At 39.4% G+C, this 22220-nt stretch overlaps 1 protein-coding gene across 3 annotated transcripts in view; it reads right to left on the reverse strand.

Annotated features, from left to right (window-relative positions):
• Window positions 1-19734, reverse strand: part of LOC139452067 (B-cell linker protein-like) — a 58407-nt gene extending 38673 nt beyond the window's left edge. For all 3 annotated transcript variants that reach the window (XM_071233376.1, XM_071233375.1, XM_071233378.1), the window contains exon 1: window positions 19669-19734. The gene's annotated coding sequence lies outside the window, so the exon portion shown is untranslated. The remainder of the gene's footprint in view (window positions 1-19668) is intronic.
• Between the last annotated feature and the right edge of the window lie 2486 nt (window positions 19735-22220).

The raw sequence follows: 22220 nt of genomic DNA on the forward strand, positions 1-22220 counted from the left end.
GATGACATCACGCCTGTTTTCATTATCTGATTGACTAGGACTAGTCTCCATTTTTGTGAAGCTATATAAGATAAGGACAGCAATCTGATTGGATATCATGACAAGGGGCACAACGCGTGATCTACGCAAAGTGGTGCCAAGGTCTAGCCAAGAAAAGTGGCCTTCATGTGGCAAAGGGTAGAAACTTAAGGCTTTGATATAGGCTAGTGGACAAGCTTGCGTGGGGAAGATGGTCTGTGTTATTCAAAACAGGAGTTTCATTTACTCTGATTTTCTCCATCAGTTGCACCACTGTCTCAGTTGGTTTGAAATGAACATTGCGAGTTGTAACAGGGTAAGGTATTCTTGCAATGTGGCTTTCAAACTGCTTGTTGTTGGGGTTATAGTTTTGTGTTCCCAGATGTTATGGTAATTCACACTATCCATCACCATCATCCTTGGGCCGTCTAGCCGTCTAGCCGAGGAAGAAGCTCATTTCAAACCATCGTAGGAATACCTTTCCATTCATTTCTCTGTGGTAATCGCCCTCTGATTATTCGGCCTCAAAGACATAGCTCTTCACTGCTGTCTATTACACCTTTAGCATTGGCAGAACGATGACATTTTTCTCTTTGCCAGATGGCAGTACAGGGGTGATTGCTAGTTGGCCCTCAAATGGCAGGCATATATAGTCTGTAGCCTGATTCTTGTTTAACCGCATTTCATCAAAGAACGCTAATTGTTTCTAAATTCTTAGACAGTATGGAAAAAGGTTGACCTCATTGTGAAGATGGAATATTTGTCTCTAATCTTTGCCGAATTGTAACCACTTTTGACATATTTCTACAAGGGCTGGGACGAGTGCAAATTTACTACCCGTGTACCTACCCACCTATTACCTGACCCTACCCAGGTACCCGTTTTATCTTTATTCAAACATATACAAGTCTGGGTGCATGGTCAGAAATAAATGTGAATATAAGTGATTTGTAGTGTAACCATATAGTTCAAGATAATTTTTGTCATTAAATAATATATCACATGACCAACCATGGGTCCAGGTAGTCCTGTGGGTACCCGGGTCCTTCTCAGTACCCACCCAACCCGAGTACCCGAGTTACCCGTCCCAGCAAGCATGGGAAAGGCAAGTCCTAGTACAGAATTGGACAATATGTTAATAGAAACTTTAATTTCAGCCTGAAGCATTTTACAAGTCAGAGGATTTTACGTTTATGCCCTTTCAAATGACCCCTTCATCAAAAGTACAGTACCAAGTATATTGTTTTTTCTCCCCTTTTCTGCTATGTGACGGCCCCTATCTGTATTCCTTTTATGTCCTACAGGACTTGCCTTGCAAGTTGTGTGATACAATCAGTCATAACCACTAAGGGACCCGCCTTTGTAATTTATTCTGACAACATAGTTGTATACACTGCGTATAATTGTACAAACGTCACCTTTGAGAACCAAGTCACCCACTGGGATACATGTCACTATTAACATGAATTGGGACCTTAGGCTATTGCATATATTATAGCATTATTCATGTTACTACCCTTCAGGCTATTGTTATTGAACTGATGTTTCAGGAACATAAATGTAACACGGAGCGGTATTTACATAACACGGAGCGGTATTTACATAACACAGAACGGTATTTACATAAGCCAGTTCGGCCTGTTTACCAATATCTTCCGAGTTAAGTTGGATAAAAAAACGCAAAAAGCAGCCAGGTCAATTACTACCAAGCCTTTGTTTTCGGTTATCAAAAAAAACCTTGTTGTTTTGGTATGGCGTTTAACCCTGAAGTGTACCAAAAAAAAGAAACAACAATATCGATTTTGAAACATTTACTGCAATCAACACGAATGTCGCTGACCCACTTTTACAAATATGAAAACGTCATAGAACAAACTAGATGACGTCACTATTGAACGTTACGTCACCTATCCCTATCCTATGACGTCACCTAACTACAGGCGTGATAATGGCCCATCGACAAGTAATATGAGGGCATTATCAAGTTACAGTGGCCCGCTCATTTCTGATAACATGCGGGCGTTTTTGTGATTATTCTATCCATTTTAGCTATAATGCTGCTTGTCATGTGTGCTTTCAGTTGAAATTAACCAACAATTGAAAACGGCTTTAATCACATCAACTTCCTACCATCAGCTGACAAGATGACAATCACTGGACGAAAGCAAAGACGACATGGCATGGTCACAGTTATGGGACATGTTTGGCCATGACCATACTCATGATGAAGGTGTAACATTGATGGCCAAAACCTACTTTACCATATCATAATTTAGTCAGTCATCACGTCCCAGCAGTGTGGATGTTTACTCATGCTATCAACCACTCCCAGCATGCCACAAAACTAGCATCACTTCCCCCCAATCAACAATTACCCAACCCAATAAAAGCATTCTCCAAATATATTGGCAAATGTGGATTAATCTCAATAAATGTTCTCCTCTATCAATTATGGTAAATCTGGAAAGTTTTACGCTATGCAATTATTGTGAGTGGCTAACAATAGCCTTAAATGTGTCTGGAAAGTTTGGCGACAACCTGTTGATGAGATTACCAAACAAAGTAGACACAATTTTATGGATAACAACTTCTCTAATTACTGTAAAGGCGACGTTTTGGTATAGATCCTGATACTGCTGTCAAGCAAGACTGTCAAGTCATCCATCAACTTCTACAACGATACGCCACCTAGCCAGACCACCTAAACCTCTTTGTCACCTCTTACAACCAGCAAACTTTGTCTTGATTATTAATTAACCTTGTAAATAATAGTCTGGACCAGACAATCCAGTGACCGATGTTGTGAACGACAATCCAAGCCATCAGGGTGCAGTGACACACAATCAACCAAGACCACCATTGATTAGACCTTAGCATAGGGGATCTGTTCTAACCCGGAATCCCCGACGGGAGGACTTCCTGTGTGCATGTTGTGTGTTGGGGACCTCTATGTTCTAACAGGAAACAACAAGGAAATAGATACACACAACAGAGGAGGACTGACTACTTTACTGCGATGAAAACATTCACAAAGGTACAGTTGCGAGAACAACGGCAAAACCGACCCTTGCGTTCTCGTAGCTGTTCCTTTTTATAAGAATAAAGCACTGTCACGGGCCGATATTTGTTTTAGAGTACAAACACATGCTCAAGTTCAACTGATACCATATCAGAATTCACAGTGAACAGCTCATGCAAACATCACTTTTCACTTTCACCCAAGGCCTGGCACTCGCTAAGGGCCAGGGTGTCGGCCAGGGTGTCGGTGGGGTTGTTGATGTACTTGAACTTTGGGCAGCAGTCATGACTGCAGACCCGTGAAGGTCAGACTAGGTCTTCAGCAGCCCGTGCTTGTCATAAGAGGCATCTATGCTTGTCATAAGAGGCGTCTACGCTTGTCATGAGAGGCGTTTAACAGGATCACCTCACAGCATCGCTGTTTGTTCACCTTTCTGTCCTTTCACTTCACCAAATACACAGTCCTACCAAACATTCCTGCTTCATGTGAATCTGTGAATTATATGAATCTATGAATCATGTGAATCTATAACTCATATGAATCTATAAATAATCTATGAATCTATGAATTATGTGAATCTATGAACCATGTGAATCTATAACTCATGTGAATCTATGAATCATATGAATCTATAAATCATGCAAATCTATGAATCATCTGAATCTATAAATCATGCGAATCTATGTGAATCTGTGAATCATGTGAATCTATTAATCATGTGATACTCCTTGTTTAAAAAGATGTCTACGACGTGTTTGTTTCTATGGTAACTGTAGACAATAATCAGGGCCGCCCTATGCAAACTGATCTTGCTAGGCTAGTGCCCTCGCAAAATTGTTTCGCGATATATATCTCCAAAGTTGCCTAGCATGTACAGTAAGACACTGATTTTCAGTATAGTAGACTGTTCTTTTGATAATGATAGCAATTATCCCAGTAGTTTATCCAGATTCCCGATGGTTAATTCTGACTTGATCACCGAATGACAAGGGCAACGCCATGTTTGTTTATAAACACTGAAAGTAGTCCCTACTTGACCTTTGACATTTGCATCTCTATCCCCATAACACCCCAAAGGATATCGTTTTTATCTGTTGGCTTTATCCTGCCGAAAAACCTTCCCATCATATGATGAAGAAAGTGACACATCACCATTCATACTATCACTACAACTCCACTCTCAACTCATCCTGTCTATCCATAAAGGACATCACAGACAGATAAAGAAAAGACCAAATATTTTTTTTAAAATATCACCCAGCCAGTTCAACCCACTTGAATGCAAGACATCACACACACCAACAAATTTTGTATTATTTCTTGTTACCATATTCGACGCCCACGGCGACATTTGCTAAGATTTTGGCTATTGAACAATCCCAATCAGCACCCCTTCCGAGTGATCAATGTACACAAGACTTATTTATTCGCGTATAATATGCACTTGTGTGTTTTATGCACCCTTAATTATGGGCATTTAATTCTGGAAAAATATATCTGTCGTATTTAAACATTTCAGGCCGTCAGCATAAACCACGAAATTTATCTTTCGACTCTGTTTTTTCCACCAAAATAATATTCTAATAAGAGCCCCCTATTTCTAATTTTGAGAGCGCCCTGGGCGCTTATTACGTGAAATACGGCAGAGCTCCAGATAAGCTTTTGGTGTTGTGGGTATTTTACCCATGCATTTTAAAATCATTGGGTATCAGTAATTCTATCTGCGTATTCAAATTTCTGTTACCCACCAGTTTTTACACATGTGGGTATTTAAGTTAACTATTAAAAAACACTATTCATCTAGTCCCTGCAAACTGGTGTCATGTGGGTTCGAGAGCTTTATAGGACTCAAAAATACCACGATACTTCCACAAGAAAGTGTGATGGCAAATGATCATGATGTAACTGTCATCGTGGAGTTTGGCAAGGTTGACGGAATGCCCGTTTTTTTAAAAATAGGTTGCTGATTTGCTAATCGAATACGCAGGGTTACTTCACAATATTTTGATGATACGCACAAGTTTTATTTTTGTAGCGTATCTGTAATGTTCGTTGCGTATTTGATACGCTCGGATTATATTTTACTGTGTATTTCTGCATTTCTGATGCGTATTTTACGCAGTTACGCAGCTTATCTGGAGCTCTGAATACGGTATTCCTACCCAAAGCTGGGAAATCGGCCTGAGGTCAAACACTCTTCCTTGTACAATGCCTGATGGGAGAGTGGAGGCTGACACACTGTGTACACACATTTGTTGCAGATGACAACCTTCTTAACTTCCTTGTCCACAGTGGGAAATGAATAGTTCTTTGTACAAACCTTCGAACTATACAGTATTTTCTTGTGTTGGTGGGTACTTGTGTGTACACAATGTTATCGTGTGTGTAATGTTCATTCAAAAAAACATCGCACTGCTTCAGGTTAACCATACATACATGAGCAATCAAACATGTAATATAAACCTAAACATCGGGAGACATAATTACTTACAATTTTAACATTTTCAAACCAGGAGACCAATTTCCCATAGATAAAAAAGCATGGTAAAAATAATTATTATCAACATCGTTAAGGTTACCACAGTTAGGGGTGCAGTTCAAAACTTCAAAAGTTTTAAAAATTAAAGTTAAGGGGTAGATTTGAGATAAGAAGTCTGTAAGTTTTCAACCCGACAAAATCAACTTGTCTCCATGTTACCTTCAACAGGAGATCAATTCTATAACTCCACAGTACAGATTATAGAAATCCCAAAAGATGAGAACAAAATAATTTGTCTGGCCAGCTTCAAATGTGACAGATTAAATCATACACATGTTTTTTCTGGCTATCAAATATGGGCAGATGCTACAAGGAAGCAGACGACTGTATTGTATTTATGTACATGGCATCCGTACATGGCATACGGATTTCAAGAGGTTATTTTTTTATCTCTTTGTGACACAAGCACAAAAAAGGTTGGTTTCGACAGCCATGTAACACAGAACAGAAACTAAATCACACTTCATAGCAGAGGGTTTTTAGATCATTCCGGCATTTTCACAATACAGTAAATTATGTTCATAACGAACATGCTTATGAAGAAATGACAGTTATAATGAACATATTGTTTGGTCCCAACCATGTTTTACATATATGCTGTACATATGCTTATAACGAACTACGGTTATAACAAACGAAAATTAATTTTTCCTTTTGAGCAGTAGTTTGCTTTAGTTGAAAACACTGTTGAGATACTATTATGGGTTGTTTATCTTTTAGTGGGGGGGGGGGGTGTGTGAAAACGATGAAAAATTACACATAACACCGCGATCAGTGTTTGGTATGGTGCATAAAGCTTAGAAATATTGAGTCTGTTCAAAGATCGATGTTGTGTGGAAAAGTAAGCGTTTGTCAGATAAAAATTTGAATTTTCTTACATTTACATACTTTGTTACAATGTTTTTTGCTTGGTAATATGATCTCTGTTATCTGTATTTAAGATCCACCACCCCAGGGCCCCCCTACATAAGGACCAGCACTGAGCCTGTTAATGGAATGTTAATATGTAACTTGAAACTCAATCTCATTAAAATCAGATGTTAGTTCTCGCTACCACTAAACAAACATCTGAGGACATCCTATTACGGGTCACGTCAGACAACCTTGCCCAAACTTTGACCGACCAATGGAATGACCAATCAGAAGGCAGCTTTCTCGTGCTTTAAGGCACTATTTTCAAACTGGCGACTACGCTTCGAAACATATTTTGACAAATTCTCGATTAAAAATTTAAACCTGAACAAAAGAACATTCTGGAATCGCTAATAGATAGTCTAGATTGTATGGATTCAGTCGTTAAACCCGTAACTATCGTTCGGAATACCCCGTGTTAAAGTTTTCGAGGATGCATGATTAGAAATCACATTTCGACTGTCACTTTAATGATCTGGTAAGCGACGCTCTGATTGGTCAGATGAAAGGTCGTTCTGACGTGACCTCTACTGGGATGTCCTCAGAGCTCTGTAAAGCGGTAGCGAGAACTAAGGTCTGATTTAAATAAGATTGCTTGAAACTCCACATTCTCTGCTATGATCCGAGCACATTCTGACCAGTGGAAGATATAGTTCAGATGCACTTGGTGCATGTTGACATAAATATTAGGTTTCACTTTCTAATGATAGGTTGCACTAGTGCATGTCTTATATAGCTAAATCGAGCCGAAGGTTACCAGTTCTCTTTCAAAATACATCCTGTTGCCATCATGGGCATCTGATAAGCATTGAGAACTGGTAGGCTGCTTTATACTTTTAAAGGTCAACAAATAAACGTCAATGCCAGATCTGTGAACTGTAACAATGGTGTTTATGTCGAATGCCATAACAATGTTTAACCTGATATCTGAGTTGCGGTATTGTATACATTGTGTTCCTTCCTCAACCGTGACAGCTGTACACAGGCCATATATCATGACAACAGATTGTTTAACATAGCTTTGCTCGTTCTTTAACGTAGGTGAAACATCGTAAAACTGTTAAAAAATATCAGAATATGCCATGTTGACAGTAACTTTTTATATTTTAGGCCAAACACTTTTATTATAATTTTTTTTAAATGCTAAAACTAGGTCATGAGTGGTCATCAAAATATTTGATCAAATTTTCAACTTCTAGACTAGTACTGCTACAAATTAAAGAAAATAAAACTCATAGCTCACATCATCACTGAAGTATAATTGTTATCACAAGATCACTGATTATTTTTGGCTAGAATATTGATTTTTATATTCTTTACCATTTCTTACAAACAGCAGTGGTAAAAAAACTTTTGTGTGTTTTTTCATTTCACCTAATTGTAAAACCGAGTCAGCCATTGTGGGGGGTCAAAAGTCAATTATCTATTTTCTTATGTCAGGTTTGTTTTGTCATGTCTTGTCAACCAACTAAAAACAAATAGAAGGCCGTTTGGATTATGGATTTTGACTAACCTTAGACATGTGAAAGATTAGTTTCGGCAAAATCAATATTAAAGTATTGGGATTGATTTCGCTATATATAGGCTACACCAGTGCAGGTAAAACATTGCTAGTGCAGGTAACCTTTATTGTCAGGATGCACCCAGTGCAGGTAACATTTTCCACCACAAGTGCACGGCAGCACGTTTATTTATATAACTAAATAATGTGTACTCCAATAGTGTGTATCCGGTTAAAATCAATAAAAACGTAAACAAGTCTGTTCTCATGCCCATGAGCAGGTACGTAGACCACGCGCTGTGTACACAGTAGTGTGACGTTTTCTGGCAGGTCAGAGAGGTCACAGTGTCATACGGCACAAGTAACGGTTATAGTAATTAGTTTGTGTACACAATCCTGTGTGTTTCATGCAAGGTCAATGTTGGGATCGATGACATGCTTCAACCAAGTCAGCGTGCCTGACCACCCAATCCCGTTAGTCGCCTCTTATAACAAGAGACAGAAAGCTTGATGAACTGTCATATTTAACAAAAAAATTGACAAAAGAGGAAAGCTGAATTTTTTTAGATCTGGCTGCAAATCTTCTAGACACCAGGAAATGAAGTTTCTGAAAACAGTGAAATACACAGGGGCTATGAACATGATGAATGCATGGAACTTAAAGAACTTTGTGCCAAAATTAATTCTCAATTACTTCTAGAATGGTCACTCATGAGGTTACAATCACAACAAACAGGCACTCCAAAACGTTTATTTTTGTTGTCTACTGGATGGCAAGATGTCAAAAGCCATATACAGATTTCCCCATAAATAGAATACTGAAGCGCCTTCTCAATCATCTTCCCAAAGCAAGGGAGTTAACTGACTATAGAAGTCCAGTTTCCACCCTTGCAGAACTAGGCTGGAATTCTAGCGTTATATTATGGATGGACCAACAAGTCTGTGCATAGTCCAATCAAAATCGTGTAATGAACTAGACATCTGGTTCATTAAAGTTATGGATTTCAACGTGCAGATTTCAGTCGATTGCAGGATTTACAAAGCATTGTACCGCCAACTGCGTGTCGACAGATAATTTGCCAATCTTTTCATGTCTTAAATCAAGGTGCTCAAATGATTTGATTCACTTTGCAGGGTAAAACTGATTTATCACAATATAGATCTTGATTATTGATCAGATGGTCTTCACTGGGCGCCACCATTTTGTTGGAAGCAAATGCAAGCGATATGAGAGGTGGAATCTGATGGCCAATAGAAGGGACTTTTACAGTCAGTTAACTCACTTGCCTCAAGAAGATGATTCTCATCTTGATTTTCTCTTTACTTTATTTAATATAGATATAACTGAAAATACAGTATTTCTATTCATGGTAATAAGGTACAGCCAATATTTTGGTGGTGCAACCTGAATAGGTGCAGGTGGTGAGATTTTTACATCGCTTATGACAATATTCCAGCATGGCAGGGGACACCAGACCTGTGATGATTTGAACCTAGGCCTTCAGAGTGATGAGCGAATGTTATAACCACTAGGCTACCCCGCTGCCCCTCTTTGACAAGAACCCTCAATTTATCAAATTCTAAGACACAAATCTGTGCAGGTACCGGTAACTGTGGTAAGCCAGTTCGGCCATAGAGTCTGTCATGTCAAACATCTAACTGATATGATTCAGTAAACATGACAATTTATTTTCATACCAATAATACATGACCCAAATATATCAATGAATCATTTAATGTCCACACAACCTCATGATGATAAGATATAGTGACACAACCAATTTCAACAATTTACACTTCAGTGAATCATTACAGCACATTGAGTCAGTTGCACTCTGTACAGAAATTGTGACGCCTTTGCTGAATACAAATCAATTAGCAATCAATCAGCTGTCATTTCCCTTGGGCAGAACGATCTATATCTTGACTATCCGACAATTAAAACATCATGGCCAAAAACAAATTATTACAGTCAGCGAAATCGTAGCTTGTGCTGCTCTGATTTACTATCTGACATCCAGACTGCCCCCGCCTCGATCCCCGGCCGCGTCATACCAAAAGACGTTAAAAGATGGTACTTGAGGTTACCCTGTCTGGCGCTCGGCATTAAGGGGCTTAAACAAGGACTGGTCGGCTCGGAGTCAGTATACTGTGTCTGAGTGGGGCATTCATGTTACTGCGGCATGGTATCTCAGCAGGCTAGCACTATAAATCGGCATCAGTCCGGACTAGTACAAGCAGCCACACACACACACACGCGTGCATGCACGTCGCTATATAAGTGCAATAATCTTGGACGCGATGTTAAACCCAACTTCACCACACCTCACCTATCTGACATCCTCTGGTCACTAACAAATGGCTGCTATTCACGACTTCACACTCACGGCTTCATAGTGTTCTGCTAAAGTCTGATGCCGGCCTTCACAAGCCCCATCAGAAAGCACAACACAGTGATGGATTTCCAGTGCAGAAAATATCAGCAATTTGGAAAATTCATGTTAATATCAGATTATATTTAAAATGATGTAGAGGTCTTAGTATTTTACTGGCAATAGACACAAGAAAGAGGACTGTCTAGTCTTATCTTATCGCATGAATGCAATTTTAAAATACCTTTAAAAAAGAACTTTAAAAAATTCTATTTTTGAGCAAATTAATGTTTTCTTTCCAGTTCGGTTGCCTAGTTTGGAATCCTAGATAAACTCCCTGGTTGTGTGATATGGCAAATTTTGTTAAGACCATAATGTCATTTTGTTGAAATTATCATCAAAGGAGTTAATTAAGAAGTTGTATTACACATCTACTCTTAATATGCCATTGCATACCCTTTCAGCTGCTAACAGTTCTGAATGTATGAATGTATATAACTACACCACCCAAACAAACACACCCACACACCCCTATACAGAACCCCACCCCACCCCACACACTCAATCCACCAACCCCCCTATCTTTTGGTATGACACAGTCAGGGGATCAAACCACAAAATTTCTACTTCCTGGATGAACGTTCTATCACTAGAACACAGAAGAGGCGTGTAAGTGGAGAAATCTCCAGTGATTGGATAAGGGAATTTATTTGCACTATGCAACCTCATCATCGATGACCCAGTCATGACATTTTATATGACCTGATGTATGTGACATCAATTTGAAAATCAAGTTATGCCGTGTGTGAATGCCGGAATACATGCAAGATATTAGCAATAGGTGTAGCATGTTGACGTGGATACACCATGACGTGGTGTCGGATCTTATCTGCTTACAGAGTTGTATGACTCACTATGTTGAGGAAGTGTCAAAAGAACGCAAACTACTTACTAATATACACGCCCGAGAATAATCAGTTTCAATTATCTGCTGATACAGATGCCATCAGGGCGTATACATCTTCCCGAGGCAAGTGAGTTAACTGACTATAAAAGTCCAGTTTCCATCCTTGCCGAACTAGGTTGGTATTATGGAGTTAGAATTTGGCTGGACTAACGAGTCTATGCATAGTCCAATCAAAACAGTGCAACAAAATCGAAATCCGGGTCGTAAACTGTCGCGCAGATTGCGGTCGATTGCAGTTTACGATGTAAACCCGTTTCATCACAACATAGATCTTGATTATTGATCAGATCGTCTTGACTGGGCGCCGCCATTTTGTTTGAAACACATGCAAGTGATGGAATCGGATTGGTCCATAGAAGAGGCTTAGAAGGGATATAACTCATAATAACCACTGGTGGCGCTACATTCCAGCCAAGTTCTGCAAGGGCGGAAACTGGACTTTTAAAGTGAGTTAACTCTCTTGCCTAGGGAAGATGGGGTGTATAAGGCAAATTAGGGATGGAAATTATATGACTGAGTCACATGAATGAATACTTTATTCAGTTTATTTGTCATCTTCCCGAGGCAAGGGAGTTAACCGACTATTAAAGTCCAGGTTCCACCCTTGCCGAACTGAAATTATGGAGTTATGTTTTTGCTGGACAGATGAGTCTATGCATAATCCAATCAAAATTGCGTAACAGAAACAACATACTGTTCATAAACTGCTGTGCAGATATCGGTTGATTTGAAAAGCATGTGTACCGCCAACTTGGAATCAACAGATATTTTTGATGCACATATTATTTGATGCACCTCGCAAGGTAAGACCTGTTTATTACAAAATAGATATTGATCATCAATCAGATCGTTTTGACTGGGCGCCACCATTTTGTTTGAAGCGAATACAAATAATGTGGTAGGTGAAATCTGATTGTCAATAGGAGGGACATAACTAGTAATAGCCACTAGTGGCGCTAAAATCGACCCACGGAATTCCAGCCTAATTTAGCAAGGGTGGATACTGGACTAAGATAAGTCAGTAAACCCTATTTGTGAATTTTATATACAGAATTGGTAGTTCTGTCGTCCGCAACAGAAAGGTGTGGCTACCCTAAACCAATTAACATGAGTCATGTAAAACGTAAAAGTACTTCTAAATATGGCATACATTTCTTGGAAATGTAATAACGTGAACATTTCTAGGACATTTATGAAGTGAAATTAACAGACTAACGCACACAAAAAAAACACAATATATCTGAAAGAAATTAGGGGCAATCATGTTGCGTCACAATAAATGAACTTAATATTTCTTTGTCTTATTTTGTTACTAAAATTGCACCAAATACTCAGATAACCTGCATCATGACGAACCCTAACAATTGGTCAGATTGAACATGTCGTCAACTGGTCAAGCTACATATCTTTTGTTTTCAAAATCTGCTTTTGTTTATCTGAGATGATTTTTGAACAAAAGTAGTATGGGTAGATTGTGCTAGGTGTATTCTTGGAGGAGGAAAATGCCAACAGAATTTAAGCAAGCTGTACGAAAATTATTTATTGTTTTAAAATATTTTAATATAAAACTTAAAAATTATCTTCTTATCTTCATTATTTTAAAAATCTGCCCTTTAAAGTCAAATCTCATGATGAGGGGTTGACAGGTCTGGATGATGAGGAGAGCAGACTTAGCAAAACTGTGGTGTAACTATTCCATACACAACGAGGACGATCAAACATATCCAAAGGGCAGACACATACCGTATTCGAAGTAATAAACACCCCGCTCTAATAAGCGCCCATGGCGATATTTGCTAATATATTGGCCAGTGAACAATCCCAATTAGCACCCCTTCCGATTGATCAATGTACACAAGACTTATTTACTCGCATATAACAGGCACTCGTGTGCTATATGCACCCTTAATTATGGGCAATTAAATTCTGGAAAAATATATCTGTAGTATCTAAACATCTCAGGCTGTCAGCATAAACCATGAACTTTATCGTTCAATTCTGTTTTTTTCCACCAAAATAATATTCTAATAAGAGCCCCCTATTTCTAATTTTGAGAGCGCCTTACTTTGAATACGGTAAGTCAGACATTTTATGACAGATATTCTTCATCAACTTAGCAACAGAAATGACACTTTCAGTATTCACAGACCCCATGAGGAAGGTTCTCACTGGCAGACTTATCAGAATAATCCCAAGAAAATCAATTACTGGATCATGTAACAGGCTAACTGGGTTGCTATAGCAAATAGAAACGCTTGACAATAGTCACGATAATGTTGACACTTAAATATTATTTAGTAGAGAATGTTATTAGTCATTGTGAAAAATCAAAATCTCTTGTCTGTTGTCATGGAAATATTAAATCAAGACTTTGAATTGCATTTATAGGTGAAACACATAAGGAAAATAATTTACGGGTCTCGTTTTGTTCCTCATTATAAAGAACATCAATGAAAGGTAGCGCTACATCAATGCGTAATTTGAATTTGAATTTGAATCAATAAATTCTCTTCCTTAGGAATATTATTTTTAAGAAAAAAGCGATGAGTGGGAGTTGTTTATCGTACAATAATACACAGCAGGGAGCATAAACCATGAGGGGCGCAGCATCTTAAACATGATTAAAGGAACAACCAGTTGTCGTAAGAATATACATGTAAGAAGTGAGAGTGTGTGAGTTTGGTTTTTTTTGGTTTGTGCTGCAGTAAATGTTTATCATTGTGGCTACTGGTGCTACAGTACAATTGTCTTCACTGAAGCTACTACGTACTAGTGCTACAGTACAATTGTCTTCACTGTAGCTACCACGTACTAGTGCTACAGTACAATTGTCTTCACTGAAGCTACTACGTACTAGTGCTACAGTACAATTGTCTTCACTGCAGCTACTACGTACTAGTGCTACAGTACAATTGTCTTCACTGAAGCTACTACGTACTAGTGCTATAGTACAATTGTCTTCACTGCAGCTACTACGTACTAGTGCTACAGTACAATTGTCTTCACTGAAGCTACTACGTACTAGTGCTACAGTACAATTGTCTTCACTGAAGCTACTACGTACTAGTGCTACAGTACAATTGTCTTCACTGAAGCTGCTACGTACTAGTGCTACAGTACAATTGTCTTCACTGAAGCTACTACGTACTAGTGCTACAGTACAATTGTCTTCACTGAAGCTACTACGTACTAGTGCTACAGTACAATTGTCTTCACTAAAGCTACAACGTACTAGTGCTACAGTACAATTGTCTTCACTGAAGCTGCTACGTACTAGTGCTACAGTACAATTGTCTTCACTGCAGCTACTACGTACTAGTGCTATAGTACAATTGTCTTCACTGCAGCTACTACGTACAAGTGCTACAGTACAATTGTCTTCACTGAAGCTACTACGTACTAGTGCTACAGTACAATTGTCTTCACTGCAGCTACCACGTACAAGTGCTACAGTACAATTGTCTTCACTGAAGCTACTACGTACTAGTGCTACAGTACAATTGTCTTCACTGCAGCTACTACGTACTAGTGCTACAGTACAATTGTCTTCACTGCAGCTACTACGTACTAGTGCTACAGTACAATTGTCTTCACTGCAGCTACTACGTACAAGTGCTACAGTACAATTGTCTTCACTGCAGCTACCACGTACTAGTGCTACAGTACAATTGTCTTCACTGCAGCTACTACGTACTATTGCTACAGTACAATTGTCTTCACTGAAGCTGCTACGTACTAGTGCTACAGTACAATTGTCTTCACTGCAGCTACTACGTACTATTGCTACAGTACAATTGTCTTCACTGCAGCTACTACGTACTAGTGCTACAGTACAATTGTCTTCACTGCAGCTACTACGTACAAGTGCTACAGTACAATTGTCTTCACTGCAGCTACCACGTACTAGTGCTACAGTACAATTGTCTTCACTGCAGCTACTACGTACTATTGCTACAGTACAATTGTCTTCACTGAAGCTGCTACGTACTAGTGCTACAGTACAATTGTCTTCACTGCAGCTACTACGTACTATTGCTACAGTACAATTGTCTTCACTGCAGCTACTACGTACAAGTGCTACAGTACAATTGTCTTCACTGAAGCTACTACGTACTAGTGCTACAGTACAATTGTCTTCACTGAAGCTACTACGTACTAGTGCTACAGTACAATTGTCTTCACTGCAGCTACTACGTACTAGTGCTACAGTACAATTGTCTTCACTGCAGCTACTACGTACAAGTGCTACAGTACAATTGTCTTCACTGAAGCTACTACGTACTAGTGCTATAGTACAATTGTCTTCACTGCAGCTACTACGTACTAGTGCTACAGTACAATTGTCTTCACTGCAGCTACTACGTACTAGTGCTATAGTACAATTGTCTTCACTGAAGCTACTACGTACTAGTGCTACAGTACAATTGTCTTCACTGCAGCTACTACGTACTAGTGCTATAGTACAATTGTCTTCACTGAAGCTACTACGTACTAGTGCTATAGTACAATTGTCTTCACTGAAGCTACTACGTACTAGTGCTACAGTACAATTGTCTTCACTGAAGCTACAACATACTAGTGCTACAGTACAATTGTCTTCACTGAAGCTACTACGTACTAGTGCTACAGTACAATTGTCTTCACTGAAGCTGCTACGTACTAGTGCTACAGTACAATTGTCTTCACTGAAGCTACTACGTACTAGTGCTACAGTACAATTGTCTTCACTAAAGCTACTACGTACTAGTGCTACAGTACAATTGTCTTCACTGAAGCTACAACGTACTAGTGCTACAGTACAATTGTCTTCACTGAAGCTACTACGTACTAGTGATATAGTACAATTGTCTTCACTGAAGCTACTACGTACTAGTGCTACAGTACAATTGTCTTCACTGAAGCTACTACGTACTAGTGCTACAGTACAATTGTCTTCACTGTAGCTACCACGTACTAGTGCTATAGTACAATTTTTATTACTTTCGCTAATGTAGGCCCTATACAGCAAGACCTGTGTTAGAATTGATCTCAAGCAACCGAAGCTTGTTGTAAGAGCCGACTAATGGGGTCGGGTGGTCAGGCTCACTGACTTGGTTGATACATGTCATTGAATCCAAATTGCGTTGATCGATGCTCATGATGTCAATCACTGGATTGTCTGGTCCAGACTCGATTATTTACAGACCTCCGTCACATCGCTGGAATATTGCAGAGTGCGGCGTTAAACAACAAACATCATCATCATATCACAGCGCACAGATCACTCATCAGGTGAAGTAAAGCAACGTCGGTCTCGGAGAGTAGTTGGATGGGTGACCACGTTGAGTGTGACTTCCTGCCCCACACCGAAGCACATGTACCACATGTGGTGTCTCTTTTGGCAAGTGACTTTGTTCGAAATGTGGCTCTGTTCACCCAGCAGTGAGTGGGTACCCGGTAGGATGAGATGGTAATGTGGCTGTTAACCTTCTAGCGCCTCACAGGCAGCTTGGGTTGTATACTCCCCAGGGAGCTGAGAATGAAAATCGAGTGCACTCTGATCCATTGACTGGGGTAATAATGTAAGCGCCATTAGCACACGAGCTGGTATGGAGTTTGGCGCCATACAAATGGACTCATTATTATTTCATTTTTTTTTTTTATCATTATTATTATTATTATTATTATTATTATCGAACTACTGTGTCTTAGAAGACCAGACACACATGCACGAAAGTTGAGTTGAAAAAAACAACTATTAAAGTGTAGATTCCACCCTTGCGCTTTCAAGCCGACTTTTCTGTGCTAAAGCAGACATGCTCGGTAGAGGCTATTGCATGTATCGAAGTCAAATTGGTGTAAGCTTGTTTGTTGTTTAACGCTGCCGACATCAATTTGCCAGCTGTATGACAGCAGACTGCAAATAATCGAGTTTGGACCAGTCAAACCAGTGATTGGTATTATGTACAAAGTTCCATGCCGGCAAGGTACGATGACGCACAAGTCACCGAGTCAGACCACTAGATCAAGTAAGTCGCCAATTATGACAAGTATAGATTACTGACCTATTGCTACCTGGCATTTCCACGGACGGAATATTATTGTCACACATACCATGCATACCAATATCTTGTTTACAAACACTGGTATCCTTCTCTTTTCTCAAAAGTGTTGTATCTAAAGATGCCTATTCCCTAAGCTTGCCTATCTCATCATTTCATTTCCTTATTAACAGCACTATTCTTCGTAAAAACAATCATGTATATTTTGTTGTTTGTTTGTTGTTTAATTCTGGAGCATAAATAAAATTTTGTTTGTGTGTTGTTTAACACTGACTCAAAAATAATCCAGCTATTTGACAGCAGTCTGTAAATAATTGAGTCTGGACCAGAGAATCCAGTGATTGGCATCATGAGCATCGATCCACAAAATTGGGATACAATGAAATGCATCAGCCAAGTCAGCGAGCCTGACCACCTGATCCCGATAGTTGCTTATTAAGGCAAGTATTGATCGCTCGCCATGCTTAAGACCTATTCTAGTCGCCTCTTACAACAAACATGGGTTGCTGAAGACCTATTCTAGTCGCCCCTTACAACAAACATGGGCTGCTGAAGACCTATTCTAGACGCCTCTTACAACTTCAAAGTTACCTGCCCACATTCAGACAATATTGAATTTCAATGTATCCTTGTATTCTGTTTTCAAGACCATAAGTATTTCTGATTATGTGCCTTAATATCAATCCAAATACACCAAAATTCAGACTTGAATGACAAATGAAAGCGTAGCTACCCCCTTTAATCCACCATTATAAACGGATGGCCGACGACAGTATGAGACAAATCATGAAACATTAGAAACAAATCATGTCTTGATTCAGTTCAAATAATGCAAACAATTACTTGAGAACCTAAGAGGAATACAGAGGATGTAAGTAGTCTTCAAATGATCTGGCAGACAGTCGAGAGGGGGAGGCAAATGTCATGCAGCCCCACAGAAAAGTCACCAGCCAGGCGCAGGCGGTTAGTTTGGACACTGGTAGGAAAGAACAGGCACAGGCTTTTAATTCCCCGCAGAAAAACTGTCGGGGGGGTGGGGGGGGGGGTTACGGATTGGGTGGCCCCTCGACTTGGCTGATAATGTGTCAATGTGCACTGATTGTGTTGACTGATGCTCACACTTTTTGTCACTGGTTTGCGTGGTCCAGACTTGATTATTATTTACAGATAATGCTGACTGTAGCGATAAACAACATTTACTCACTCACTTTGAAGTCTGCAGTAGGCCTACAGTAGGCCTACATTAGCCACTGTGATATTCATTTTACTAATATTTTTTGTTGTTTAATACCTCACTCAGCAATAGAACAGACTCGAATCTGGACCAGACAATCATGTGATTGATATCAAGACCATCAATTTACACAATTGGGATAGGCTGATATGCATCAAGCAAGTCAGAGAGCATGACTTCCCAATCCCATTAGTCGCCTCTTACCACAAGCATCGGCTGCTGAAGACCAATTCTAACACAGCTCTGACATAGGTCTCGTTGTATAGGAGCCTACACTGGCTACAGTAATAAACATTGTACTGTAGCACCAGTAGCCACAATGATAAACATTGTACTGCATCACAAGGGACTATTTCCACGGTCTGATGAATCACCGGCATGGACTGGTGAACAATTTAAGTCAAGGTCTAGAACATTACATGTACCCTGTGTAAAATTTTGACATTGTTTTGTGTAACCGCCAGATTGATAAACAACATAAATGTCACTCGGCAAGCACAAAAAAAAATGTTTTTGTTTTACTAATTACTTCAATCAAACTACAAACTACTCCTGTTATATTTGATTATGACCAATGGTAAAGTTTTTAATTCTGTTACTTACCATAAGTCGGCATAATAGTATCCATGAATGATCTCCGATTTTTTTTCTTAGTACCGCTCCGCTCGTGCATAGTGAAACTATCCTGTTGACAACGGCGTTCGTGTTGAAAATGAACTGGAACGCAGTCGAAACTTCGACTCCCCCAAACTACTCAGTTAAAAAACGTTAAACCTCGCAACTGTAACTGTGGATTCGGCACGAAAAGGGAGTATTTTTACAATGTCCAGCAACGTTTGTACTCGGACAGTTTGACACTAAATTTTTGCGGTTGTCACTCGTGACGAAACCGACTCTCTCACGGATTAGCAAGTCAACAAATGGCTACGAAAATCCAGCTAATCTGCTCCAACCTAAGACATGAGAGGTGTGTCTGCCTCCTAGCAAGGAACACGCTGATTGGGATGGGGGATTACGAAATGAAGGACTATTGATCGTACTAATCAACTGCAAGCAATACATTACCTGACAATCTTGCTGTCAAATGCAACTGATCACTTCCTAAATGGAATTTACTTCCTCGTTTACAGCCTGGGGAGAAATGAGAGTTACCTCCCCTGACGCAATGAAGGGACATAAAAAGAGCGTTAGGTTATTTTTGCAGCTTTATTGTTTTCATTACAAATATGTTGGGGGTAAATGTTATTGCTATTTCGAAGACTTTCAAATTTATTCAATTAAATAATATATTTTATTATGTTCGTGATTCGTATAACTTTTTTTTAATTGCCTATGAACTTAAAATACGCCCTCCAGTTAGAACCATGCAACCCCTACGGTTCTTTTTATATATTAACTGTCGGGTAAAGAAAGTACACCGAATTTGTTTTTTACGTAATTGTAAGTGGAAAGAACTGTTGTTAAATTTGATCATGTCTATTTCACCATCTCTTATTCCTGCAACATTTTGTAAAATGTAATCTTTGGCTGGGTAATTTGAAGACCGTGATAAGAAATTAATTTGAAACCACAAGACCCCAACCATATAGGAAATGTTGTAAATTTCCGTCGATAAAAGCGAATTTATTGGTTTTCAAAGATGCGATGTCCAAGATACCCATCAGCAGATGTGTTTTATGCGATTATTTTGTCATCTTTAAAAGTTTTAAATGAGTTAAAAAAATATTTTTTTTAAAAACATGTAATAGTTTTCTTGGAGTGCTGACTAAGCGCCAATACAGTTCATTGTTTAGATATAATATCGTGAACTTAAGATATTTTCAAATGAAAAGAAAGCATATGATAAATCAACTGAGATGTATAGTTTCTTTCGCTCCTCAGTTTAGCAACATTCAGTGGAATACATCGATTATTTGGTCCTGGAATAGCACTTAAAAGTGATACACATAAGGAAGAGAATTTATGGATGTCAACTTCTTTATTATGAGGAACACAACGTTTCGGGGTACATACTTACTCCTTCCTCGGGTGACCAGTCAATGATGATGTAACTCATGGCTTCCATTTGTCCTTCGCTATCAACTATCAGCGCTAATTAACTGTTAAGTGTTGGTTTCCATTTGTCCATTGCTAATCACCTATCAGCGCCATTTAACTGTTGGTTTATCTTTTAGTTTCCACCTTTTTTTATCTTATTACTGTTGTTGTTCTTACATGTACATATATATGTTCTCTGCCTCATGGCTTTTATTCACACGACGAAGGAGAAAGTATCAACGATGTGTTCCTCATAATAAAGAAGTTGACATCCATAAATTCTATTCCTTATTTGTCTTCTTGTTTCTTTGCATGGGACTTTGAACTCTGTCTCAACTGTGGGCTATTTATTACTATCACCTGGCAGCATGTCAAGGAAATGAACACAGAATTGAAGACAATGGCTATCCTTATCATATCCTTATTGGTGTATAATCAACCCTTATAATAAACATACCTATAACTCCTTTACATACTAACATAAAATAATGAAAACACCTACAATTACTCATACGCGCTTGCCGTTTTGCGCGATTTCAGTAATTGCCAAGACACAAATAGACATAAATGAGGATTCTTGAAGCTTGTCATGGGCTTAAAAAAAAGTTAAATGCGATTGCAGAACCATTTTAAGAAGTGTCAAAACAATCATTGACACGTTGTTAGCTCTTGTTAATAACAGCTTTAAAGAGCGGAGGGCGTATTTGTGGTCGGCTTTAACAGTGGTATTGACATAAGCACCTTCTGAGCGAAATAAACACCTGTCCGTTTTAGCCCCGGTCGTCACTTCGCGTTTACTTACGAACGCCAAAGGAATTTTGAAATGTATCATTTGTTTTTATAAAGTAGTTTCATTGAATGTGTGCCAGTCAATAAGACAAGCGATGACACCCTCTGAAATCTAAATAAAAAAACAGATCAAACATTCAGCGAAAGCTACATCGTTCCACATGTTTTGATGTTTGATGGGGGTGGTCAAGTCATACAAGGCGGTGCATGTCGCTGTGCAGAGTTGAGCCGCTTCAGCGTCCCGAAATCGTGGGCTCGAGTGAGTGAGTGAGTTGGGTTTAACGCCGCTTTTAACAGTATACCAGTTATATCACGGCGTGTCAGCTTAATGTGGGAGGAAAGCCCGAAGTGATGCAGGTCTCAGACGTTTATCACTTCGGTGGAACCCACGAGCACGGGTATGGTGCTGACAAACCTAGAAACATAATTGGGGCGAACCGGGATTCGAATCATAGGTTTCTGTCGTGTCTAAGGGGCGCAACTCTGCACAGCGAATCGCGGCGCCTTAGACGACTGGGCCACCCGTGCCCCCTCGCGGGCTCGGGACCCGGACCGCCTTGAGTTTGTATCTAGGTTTACGAACACCATACGGTGCTCATGGGTTCCACCCAAGTGGTGTACATCAAGGATCTTAATCACCGTAGGCTATTTTTCCAGATCAAGCTCACACGCCGTGATATAACTGCAACACCGCTCAAGGGGCGTTAAACCCAACTCACTCGACTCGGATGGGATCACATAAACAATACAAACCTGTTCATTGGAAATTTATTGTCCTGATCAATTCGGAA

The sequence above is a fragment of the Haliotis cracherodii genome, unplaced genomic scaffold, assembly GCF_022045235.1.
Source record: "Haliotis cracherodii isolate W230 unplaced genomic scaffold, xgHalCrac1.p SCAF_9, whole genome shotgun sequence".
Classification (NCBI taxonomy): Eukaryota; Metazoa; Mollusca; class Gastropoda; order Lepetellida; family Haliotidae; genus Haliotis; species Haliotis cracherodii.